The sequence below is a fragment of the Gossypium arboreum genome, chromosome 9, assembly GCF_025698485.1.
Source record: "Gossypium arboreum isolate Shixiya-1 chromosome 9, ASM2569848v2, whole genome shotgun sequence".
NCBI lineage: Eukaryota > Viridiplantae > Streptophyta > Magnoliopsida > Malvales > Malvaceae > Gossypium > Gossypium arboreum.
The window spans coordinates 45,301,942-45,314,089 of NC_069078.1; the positions used below are offsets into that span (position 1 = coordinate 45,301,942).

Sequence of the window (12,148 nt, forward strand, 5' to 3'; positions counted from 1 at the left end):
TTTTTGTGAAATTATTTACTTCCAATTTGGTTTATTTCTAACATTACTAACTTATTCTTTTTATTTTTTTCATTTTCTTCTCAGGTGTTTATGAGCATAGATCAGATTATCAATTTACTCCCTGTAGACACTGAAATTAAGCTAACTTTTAGACAAAGAAGACGTGAATGAACAACTCAAAGACAAATCAATATGGCCTTGGGAATTAGAATCAAGACCAAGGTAATGAAGTCGATCGTGTGTGAAATCCCATCCCCATTGCCGATGATAGGGATGATGCATCAAACAATATGTTGTACCACTTTTCAATGAGTTAATTCCAGGAATTAGAAGGCCAGATATTGAGGCAACCCAATTTAAATTGAAACCAATGATGTTTCGAATGCTCCAAACGGTGGGTCAATTTAGTGGTATGCATACGGAAGATCCTCATCTCCTACTTCGATTGTTTATTGAGGTGAATGATTCATTCAAGATAGTCGATGAGACTAAAGATGCATTGAGGTTGAAGTTGTTTTCATACTCGTTGCGAGATCAAGCACGAGCATGGCTCAATTCATTGCCACCATGTTCCATATCTACATGGCAAGAATTAGCAGAGAGATTTTTGGTTAAGTATTTCCTGCCTAGCAAAGATGTTAAGTTGAGGAACAAGATCACAACTTTCCAACAATTGAATGATGAGTCTTTATATAAGGCTTGGGAGTGATTCAAGGAGTTATTTCGTAAGTGTCCTCATCATGGGATTCCTCATTGTATCCAGTTAGAGACATTCTATAATGGTCTCAATGCACATACAAGATTGATGGTAGATGCTTCTGCGAATGGTGCAATTTTGTCTAAGTCTTATAATGAGGCTTATGAGATCATTGAGAGGATCATGAGTAATAACTATCAATGGCCAACAAATCAAACAGCTTCAGGAAGACATGTAGCCGGAGTTCATGAAGTTGACGCCCTCACTTCGTTATCAGCTCAAGGATTGTCTATTTTCTCTATGTTACAATAGTTTACAGCTTATAGTGATAATAATTTTGCAGCTTAGCCACCAGGTCCATTTGAAGTAGTTTCATGTGCGTACTATGGGAAAGGTCATTCTTTTGAGAATTGTCCATCAAATCCTGAGCCAATGTACTATGTGGGGAACCAACATCAAAATATGAGTGGATAAGGACCCTAGTCCAACTTCTACAATCCTTCATGGCATAATCATCCTAACTTTTCTTGAAGCAACCAAGGAAATGGACTGAACAACAACTTATTGCAACATAGACCTAACCAATCTCAAGGGTTTAATCAGCAAGTTCCAAGACCACCTCAAGCTGAGGCATCAAACAGCTTGGAGAACTTGTTAAAACGTACATGGCAAAGAATGATGCTTTGATCCAAAGCCAAGCAGCAATATTAAAAAATTTGGAAAACCAAATGGGTCAGATAGCTACGGAGTTTCATAATAGACCACAAGGAACCTTGCTGAATGATACTAAAAATCCAAGAAATTTGGGTAAAGAACATATCAAGGCAGTGGCATTGCGAAGTGGTAGAATTCTAGAACCCCGATTGATTGATGTGGACGATAAGCCCATTGAAAAAAATCAACCAGCTGTTGAAATTCCTACACCAAAAGAGTCAGAATCTGCAAAGATTGACGAGGTAAATCCTAACTTAGTGAATTCAGATGCTTTAACATCTTTTTTGGATGTAGATTTACCTACTTAGAAGAGTTATTCGATTCATCTAAAAGTTTCATCACCTCCATATCCGCAAAGATTGCAGCAAAACAAGCAGAAATAGAAGGTGCAATTCAAGAATTTTTTGGATGTTCTGAAGCAGTTACACATCAATATTTCGTTGGGGGAGGCTTTAGAACAAATGACAAATTATCTGAAGTTTATGAAGGATATACTGTCCAAGAATAAATGACTGAGTGAGTGTAAGACTATTGCCTTGACAAAGGAGTGCAGTGCGTTTTTGTAGAATAAACTGCCACCGAAATTGAAGGACCCAGGAACTCTACTATACCCTGTACCATTGGTGAATCTTACTGTGGTAAAGCTTTGTGTGATTTATGAGTGAGTATCAACTTGATGCCTAAGTCTATTTTCAAGATGATAGGGATAGGTGAAGTAAGACTTACAACTGTGACGCTTCAGCTAGCGGATCGATCTTTAGCATATCCCAAAGGAAAGATCAAGGATGTTTTAGTAAGAGTCGATAAATTTATTTTTCCTGTTGAATTCATTGTCTTAGATTTTGAAGCAGATAAGGAAGTGTCGATTATCCTTAGAGACCTTTCTTAGCCACGGAAAGAATGTTAGTTGATGTGCAGAAAGGTGAACTCACCATGCGAGTTCAAGACAATCAGGTAACCTTTAACATTCTTAAAGCGATGAAATTTCCTAATCCAGCAGAAGAGTGTTCAGTTATGGAAGAGATAGAAACCTTGGTTTCTATGGAAAGTAATTTTGAAGAAGATCTATTGGAGAAAGCCTTAGATCTTGACCCTTTGGAAGATGAAGAAGGTGAAGAAAACATGGCTTTAATGGAAGCCAATCCGAGAAATTTTATTCAATCCATACAGTTTGAACCATTGGAGTTAGAAGTTAGAGAATTTGTGCAACCCAAGTTATCAAATGAAAAACTACCTAAACTCGAACTAAAGGTACTTCCTTCTCATTTGAAATACGTTTATTTAGGTGACTGTTCCACTTTGCCATTGATTATTTTAGCAGAACTGACGAAAGATCAAGAGGAGCAACTAATTGTTGTTCTAAAGAAATTTAAGAAAGCAATTGGTTGGACCATAGCTGATATCCGAGGTATAAGCCCTTCTTTCTGCAAGCATAAAATTATTTTAGAAGAAGGTGAAAGAGCTCGAATTGATGTGCAAAGGAGGCTCAATCCTATTATGAAAGAAGTTGTGAGAAAGGAAGTGATCAAATGGTTAGATGCAAGAATCGTCTATCTTATTCAAATAGTTCATGGGTAAGTCTGGTGCAATGCATGCCGAAGAAAGGTGGAATCACGATTGTTGAAAATGAGCATAAGGAGTTGATTCCAACGAGAACTGTTACTGGTTAGAGAATCTGTATTGATTACAAAAAGTTGAATAAAGCCACTCGGAAGGACCATTCTCCGTTGCCTTTTATGGATCAGATGTTAGATCGACTGGTAGGTAATGAATTCTATTGGTTTTTAGATGGCTATTCGGGATATAACCAAATAGTTGTAGCTCCAGAGGACCAACATAAAACAACCTTTACTTGACCATTTGGTACCAAAGTTACAGTATTTACTGACCATAGGGCCATTAAATACTTGCTCATGAAGAAAGATGTGAAACCGAGGCTAATTCGTTGGATACTTTTACTCCAAGAATTTGACCTTAAGATCCAAAACAGAAAAGGTGTCAAAAATCAAATAGCTGATCATCTGTCGAGGTTGGAACAAGATGACATAACTCGATCATGTGTGCCTATCAACGAGAATTTCCTAGATGAACACTTATTTGAAGTAAGTCGAATTCATGAAACACCTTGGTTTGCTGATTTTGCCAATTATCTTGCATGTGGAATAATTCCTCGAGAAACAACATACCAACAAAGGAAAAAATTCCTTCATGATTGTTAGTATTATTTTTGGGAGGATTCGTTTTTGTTTAAACAGTGTGCAGATAATATTATCTGAAAGTGTGTAGCTGAAAGTGAGATTGCTGAGATCTCGTATCATTGCCATTCATCTCCAAGTAGGGGAAACTTTGGTGGTTCATGTACTGCAAGTAGGTTTCTTTTGGCCTACACTATTTAAAGATGCTTATGCTTATGTGAAGAACTGTGATAAATGCCAAAGGACTAGAAATATATCAAGGAGGAATGAGATGCCCTTGACAAACATTTTGTAGATTAAATTGTTCTATGTATGGGGTATTGACTTCTTAGGCCCATTTCCTTCTTCGTATAGGAACAAATACATCTTAGTTGTTGTGGACTATGTATCCAAGTAGGTTGAAGCTGAAGCATACCCTACAAATAACGCTAAGGTAGTCATGCAATTCCTACATAAGCATGTGTTTACATGATTTGGGACACCAATAGCTATTATTAGTGATGAAGGTTCTCACTTTGTGAACAAATGGATTAAGTGGTTCCTTGACAAATATGATGTGAAGCACAAGATTGCTACTGCCTATAACCCCTAGTCTAATGGGCAAGTTGAAAGAGTGAACCGTGAAATCAAAGGTATCCTTGAAAGGGTAGTACGCCTTAGCAAAAAAGATTGGTCTCGAAGGCTCGATGATGCATTATGGGCCTATCAAACAGCATTTAAGACTCCTTATTAGTTAGTCTTTGGAAAGGCATGTCATTTGCCATTAGAGTTGGAGAATAGAGCTCATTGGGCTTTGAAGCATTTGAAATTTGATCTTAAGCAACCTGGTGAGAGGAGGATGTTACAACTTGATGAGTTGGAAGAGCTGAGGTTGTTTTCCTATGAGAATGCCAAAATGTGCAAAGAAAGATCAAAGAGATGGCATGATAGTCATATACAACCTCGCAAGTTTAAAGAAGGTCAGAAGTTTTTATTGTTTAATTCAAGGTTGAAGTTATTTCCTGGGAAGCTTAAATCCCGATGGAAAGGACCCTATACCATCTACTGAGTTTATCCTTATGGAGCTATTGAATTATACGACAATTACGGAGGTACGTTTAAAGTTAATGGTTAACGTCTCAAACACTATTGGGATGGTGAAGTTGGGCGAGTTGAATCCTCGTTCAAATTAACAGATCCTTTATTTTTCATGAACTCATTTTGTAAATAAATAAATAATTAAAACTTGTTTTCATAACTTATTACATTTAATTAATTCTATCAAAGAGATTGGAACTTAAGCGAAACTGTTGTGACCTTTCCAACCTTTCCTAGGAATTAATTTAATGTAATTTTTTAAGAAGAAATTTTCTAATTAAGATTTAAAATTTTTTAAGTTTCATTTTTTCTGTTTAAATTTTAAATTTTTATGTTAATAAAAGGGGTCAAATTTGGCCCAAGTACTAATCGGTTTTTTTTTCTTGAGTAAGTTTGTAAATATAGTCTGAGTTTGAAGCCCAAGACAGAAAAAAGAAGGGAAAATTCCTCACCTTACCACCTGTAACACCCCGTACCCGAGTCCGTTACCGGAATCGAACACAAGGTGCACACAAACTTAGTTTAACTATCTTCACAGTCCATTTAGAAATTTCCAGACAAGCTGGTTACTGCATCAGTATCGCCTTAAAAATCATATCTTGAGTTTCAAAGCTCGAAAATTTGTTTTGTAATTTTTCTCTGAAACTAGACTCATATTTCCATCTACAGATTTTTTTCTAGAATTTTTGGTCAAGCCAATTAGTACAGTTTATTAGTTAAATTCTCCCCTGTTGCAGGGATTGACTACACTGACCTTCGTGCGTTACGAATTGGATATCTCCCTGTACAGGGCTTCAATACTGATGCCGTTTGTTTCTATAGAAACTAGACTCAGATAGGAATCTATACATTTATGGAATGACTCCTAATTATCTCTGGTTAATTTACAATTAATTTCTAAAGTCGGAACAGGGGATCCAGAAACCGTTCTGGCCCTGTTTCACGAGAACTTTAATATCTCTTAACATATAATTCATATGACTGTTTCGTTTCTTCCATATGAAAGTAGATTCATCAAAGTTAATTTACATAATTTATTTACTATTTAATTCCATTCCTACAATGTTTAGTGATTTTTCAAATCCACACCACTGCTGCTGTCAGCATCTGTTTTTCAGGTAAACCTTACCTATTTCGTGGTTTCTATGGACCAACTAGAGTTTTGTCATACATAGGTCCACATATAATCATTTTTAGCCATTCCAATGGCTGATCATTTGCTCACACTTCCATGCAGTCCGTAGTCACATCATAAAACTATACATATATACATAAGCACAAATGGTCTAATGTCATACTCCACTTTTACGAGCCATTTTCGCATGGTCGTACACACATACATCACAAAAGTACTTAAAACGCAACATTTCAAAGCTCAACCAAAATTGTACCAAAAGGGGGCTTTGATAGTGTGGATGACTTCGACTTCGTTGATCCCGAATCCGATAGCTAACGAGCGAAACCTATAAAACAGAGAGCCAAAGCAACGGGGTAAGCATTTTAATGCTTAGTAAGTCTCAAGCAATGGAATCAGCTTTGACTAACGTATTACATTCACATGGCTAAATGAATCACTTTATTAATACACATTCCCATAATCATACTTATTTCACATTACCGACCCTTATGTTCATACACAAAAGAACAACTTAGCCAAAGGCGGTAGCTCGTTTATCAACCGAGCGCATACTTACTTGTAAGGACTCAACTAATTCAAGCACATACAAACATACCTCATTGCTGGAATTTTCACAAGTGTATAAACTGAAATTTTTACAGCAAGATTGCTCACTTCGAATCACGTACCTTGATTTAACCGGATATAGCGACTCGCTCGATTGTCTTGGGACCTAGCCGGTTATAGTGATTCATACGATTGCCTTGGTCTTAACCCGGATTTGGTAACTTTCACAAATGCCTTGGTCTTAGCCGGATATAACAACTTCATACGAATGCCTTGGTCTTAGCCGGATATAATTACTAGCATAATTGCCTTGGGACTTAGCCGGATATCATTCCAATGTTCATTTACACATATATCAATAATCAAGACACATCCATAATTCATTTTCGTTACTAAGGCTCTAACACAAAATATTTATCAAACCTTTACAATTTGGCTCAATAGCCACACACACAAGGAGCATGATTTCAATATAATTCAAGTAGGGTCATTACTCAAGACTTACCTTGGATGTTGTCGGCGATTTCGACGGCTACTCAACTACTTTTTCCTTCCCTTTATCGAATTTAGCTCCCTTTGCTCTTGAGCTTAATTTGACAAATAAATCGATTTAATCATTTGAGCATCGAAGAGGAATTCAAGGTACTTAGTCAATATATATACTCATTAGGCATCAAAGTCGCATATGTACGAAATCATGAATCAAACTCAACACATTAGTTAATATTCCTCTTAGCGAATTTTCTAAGCCAAGAATAGGCATCAATATGCTTGCCTCTAACCGAATGCATGCACACCAATTTCCCCTCATGTGGCGAATATACATGTCCATGTTGAGGCCAATTATACACTTAATACCACACAAAACAGCATACATTTTACTACTAACGCATTACATATCGTAGCTCAATACACCTCTCTCATTTACTTCATAACGAAACATCATCACAAGCAAATATACACTTGAAATAGTATATATGTCATACCAATACATCATGTGCAAACATATATTCATGTAGGTGCAAGGGCCGAATTCTCAAGTGGCTTATATCCAAATATACACACATATCCAAAGCTTAAATCTTACTTACCATGCAACATGCATGAATCATACTTATGGATATACCATGGCCAAATACCACAACACCATAATTTTGGTCATGATTAAACAAAGAACTTAGTATCTCCTTCAAAAATGCTCAAAGAAAATCTAAGAGTCCTCAATCCCCCATCACATGTTTCATTATCAAGCTTGATATTTAGCATGCAATGGCATTAACACCATATTCACTTTGGCCGAATTCATTCCGTGACATAGCAAAGATTTGAACCATGGGCTAACAAGAACATCAAGCTAGCAACTAAAAACATGCATGAATCTCATGGCACAACCTCAAACATACCTTAATCTTGATGCAAGTATAGCCAACCTCTTCCTAATCCTCTTCCAAACCAAACATGAAGCAAAATTCCTTCCTTCCTCTAGTATTTTCGGTCAAGGGAGAAAAATGGATGAACAAATTTTTTTTTCTTCTCTTTTCCTCAATACACGGCAAGGGGGTTTCACTCACACACACGCATTTTTTTTTCTTTCTTTATCACCCATACTTATTTGTTTATTGTTTCTCCCTAATGCACCAACAAAACATGTTTCATGACATGTTTAGCCCATACACCCTTGTCATGGCCGGCCATTAGCTAATAAATGGGAAGTTGACATGCAAACCCTCATTTTGCATGCATGATCAACTAGTCATTACACATTTCCCCTCATACTTTTAAAGTTTACTACTAGGTCCTTTCTAGTGAAATTCATATTTATAACTCTAAATTAAAGCATCAAAAATGTCACACATGAGTTAACACATATTATAGGCATCAAAATAAATATCAAATTATTTCTATGCCTCGGTTTTGTGGTCCCGAAACCACATTCCGACTAGGGTCGTTTTAAGGCTGTCACACCACCACTCCCATTACTTGCCGCCCAAGTAACCCTAATGTAGCTAAATTTTCGCTACATGTTGCCCTAATTCTTCCCTATATAAACCCCTCTCCATTTTACTGATTTTCATATCCCCCAAAGCAATTTGCTTAATCCCTAAAAAAATCCCTAAATCTTTTTATTTTTTTCGTCAACCTCAAATCTCGAAAGAACCCTAGTTCTCTTCCCTTTTTACCAAAACTATCTATTGCCATCGCAAAAAGATTGCCGAAGTGCCGCCATTGCTGTCACATGCCGTCATTACCACCGCACTATTCTTGTCGTCGCAAGATTTTTTCCGTAGCAAGATTTTTACCCTTGTGTAGAAACTTTGCCAATTTTCAAGAAAAGATACCAGGTCTCATAAAAGAACTAGATCTTTAAAGACTACTCCTAAAAACTCGATTTTGATCGATGAAGAAGTGAAAGAGAGATTTGATTCAATCTTCAAGCATCATCCTATGATGCCGGAAAAAGGTTTTGACTTGAAGAGTAATGATTTGATGGTTGTTCCTATACCGATTAGAAAGAAAATCAATGCTCTCAAGTGGGAACGATTTTGTGATGCTCGTTCACTTTCGGAAGATGAACTAGTTCGAGAATTCTATGCTAGTTTGACTATGCAAGATGCTAGTGAGGTCATCATTCGAAAGAAAAAAGGTACCTCTTACTTCTAAGTCCATCAATGATTTGTTTAATATACCTGATGTTGAAGAAAATGAGTAGTACCCTATGATGAACAATATCAATTGGGATTTTCTTCAACAAGTACTTGATGTTGTGACAGATCCAAGATCCCAATGGATTATAAGAAAGTATGGGAGCCATTCTTGCCGAAGGGAATACCTAAAACCAGTAGTGTAACACCCTTACCCGTATTCAACGCCGGAATAGGGTACGAGGCATTACCGGACTTATACACAAGCAAACATACATTTCAGAGTCACAAATTTTCATCCAAATTAAAACTTTTTGAAATCGAGCATAAAGTTCCTAACACGAGCCTACGAGGCCCAAAACACGCTTTTGGAGACGGTTCGGGACTAAACCGAGAACATTAGAAATTTTTACAACACTTAGAAAATTTTTGCCTAAACAAGGGTCACATGCCCATGTGGCTCGAGACACGCCTGTGTGGGCAGGTCGTGTGGTCACACATGCCCGTGTCCCAAACCCGTGTAACTCTCTGTTTGTCACCCAAGAGCAAATTGAAGTCACATGGCCAAGACACATGCCCGTGTGCTCGACACTGAGCATTCTGTTTTGCAACAATTTGGTGTAGAAGACACACGGACGGATCACATGCCCATGGGGCTGACCGTGTGTCACGCACGGCCTAGACACAAGCCCGTATGTCTACTCGTATGGACAATAATAAAGATATTTACCAAGCCATTTGCCACTCTTATTCACACATGCACTTACCCCAATTCAAAGGCACATAACAATACATACTAAGGTAACCAAAACATCCACATTCATGGTTAAAACATATCAACTTTATATCATTATCTAACATATTCACTACATTTATTAAGCTCTAAATCAAACATACATATCTCACATTCATTAGGCTTCATTCAATTACTATCTAGTTACCAACTTATACTTAAATTCCTCATCTCATCAATAGGTCACAATTCCAAACATTACACAATCATGCCATAAATCACATTTCCAAATATTTCACATTCACCAAGCATACCATGGTCATATCACTATAGACATTGACACATATATGAATATACTTAGGCTTACAACCATGTTGCCACTATAAGCCAACTTACATAGCCAAATAGCAAAACAAGCCTTTGACGGATACAAGCCATTACATTGGCTAAAATCATATGACGCATATAAGAAAATGACCAAGTCCTTAAACATGTCATAACTTAAAATACTTGAATTCATCAATACCCAAAATGATAGCTTGATAGTGTGATAGGATCTCCAGCGATCTCCATCCTAAGCAAGCTTGACGGCACTATAAAACATGGGAAAGGAAGGGGGTGAGTTATATAGCTTAGTAAGTCCGTATAAACATAATAAGCAAATCTTACCAATCATTTACTAAATCCAATGATATAAACACAAGATAATATAAATTGCATTAAAACTCACAGTTATAACTTATTCAGTCACATTGTTTGTTCTATCAATTTGCAAGCATAGTTTAACATGTCTTGACATTAGCCTAATAACCGAAATTTCTCCATTATAACCGTTTACCACAATCAACCAATCATTTCAAACCTCATAATAAACATGCACATTAATTATGAGTGTTCACTTTTCAAGCATATATTCTAACATCGTTAATTGTTTAAAGCACATATCATCTCATAATCATTTTAATAGGCAATTATGTCAATCGTTCCTTTTTCTCATTTCCGATAAATCACAATTTGTGTGAATCAAACATGCTAGATCATAACTCAATTTAGCCTGAAAGCCAATTACACAATCACCAACCGAATTCACCATATATTTCGTACATCAAAAGTATAGATCAATAATCACAAGGCTTTCACAAAAACATTCTCATGGAAACCATGAACTCACAATATCATGAAGTCAATGCTTAAAAACTTTATGTACATACCTATACAAATTCATAATACTTACATACTCTTTCTCTTCTTTGACATACCCATTAAATTACCCATTGAACCACTTGGAATACTAAAGGATACTCGGGAATTTCGTACACACAGTACTGTACCAATGTCATATCCCAGATATAGTCAGAATGTAATCTCGTATCGATGCCAATAGCCCAGCTATGGTCTTACACAAAGTCTCATATCGATGCCATATCCCGGATATGGTCTTACACATAATCTCAGTAACCCTAATGTCATGACGTTTGTATCCTATCTATTCCTAAGGTTCAACCGGGACTTTCGCTGTACCGAATCTTTATCGGTCATTTCCGTAATATCGTACTCAATAGCATTCACATTTCATTTCAATAATATAACATTTACCACAATTATATCAATTAAGTATTTATACATATATAATTTAATGCTTATTAAACATACGAACTTACCTCGAAAAAAATGGCGAAAAGGACCAAACCGTCAAATAGTCGTTTTTTCCTCGTTCTAATTTTGAACCTCATTTTTCTTGATCTATAATATCACATTTAACTTATTTAATCATTATACTATTCAAATCAACCCAAAATCACATTATGGCAAGAAATTACATTTTTTCCCCCAAAGTTTAACATTTTACAATTTAGTCCCTAGGCTCGAAAAATGAAATGTACTCAATTTCTTCAACACCCATGCCTAGTCGAACCTTATACATGCTTATCCCAGCTGACATTTTTCTTTTATTTGCATTTTAACACCCATTTTATAACTTTTTACAAATAGGTCCTTTTAGGCATTTTCACTAAAAATCACTTAGCAAAAGTCATTTATCATACACCAAACATACATTTCCTACCATTAGACATCAAAATACACAAATATCCATTATGGGTTAAATTTTAGACCTTGATTATTTCTTTAATTAGTGGTAGAAATAGATAGATCATGTTACGAGGATTTCAAAAACATAAAAATCATTAAAAACGGGGCTTAAACGGAATTACAATCGAGCTTGGAAGCTTGAAAAACCCTAGCCATGGTTTCTTGTTGATACATTCAACCATGAGGTAGAAGATGAGCAAAAATTGGCTTTTAATTTGGCTTTTTAATTCATTTAATTACCAAATTACTAAAATGCCCCTAATGAAAAACTTTAGAAACATAACTAACCATGCCCATTTTTGTCCAACAACATAA

At 36.2% G+C, this 12,148-nt stretch overlaps 1 non-coding gene across 1 annotated transcript; it reads right to left on the minus strand.

Annotated features, from left to right (window-relative positions):
* Window positions 1-640: 640 nt before the first annotated feature.
* On the minus strand, window positions 641-747 carry LOC128280959 (small nucleolar RNA R71). The gene has a single exon (XR_008271176.1). It is a non-coding gene; the product is annotated as a small nucleolar RNA R71 (small nucleolar RNA).
* Between the last annotated feature and the right edge of the window lie 11,401 nt (window positions 748-12,148).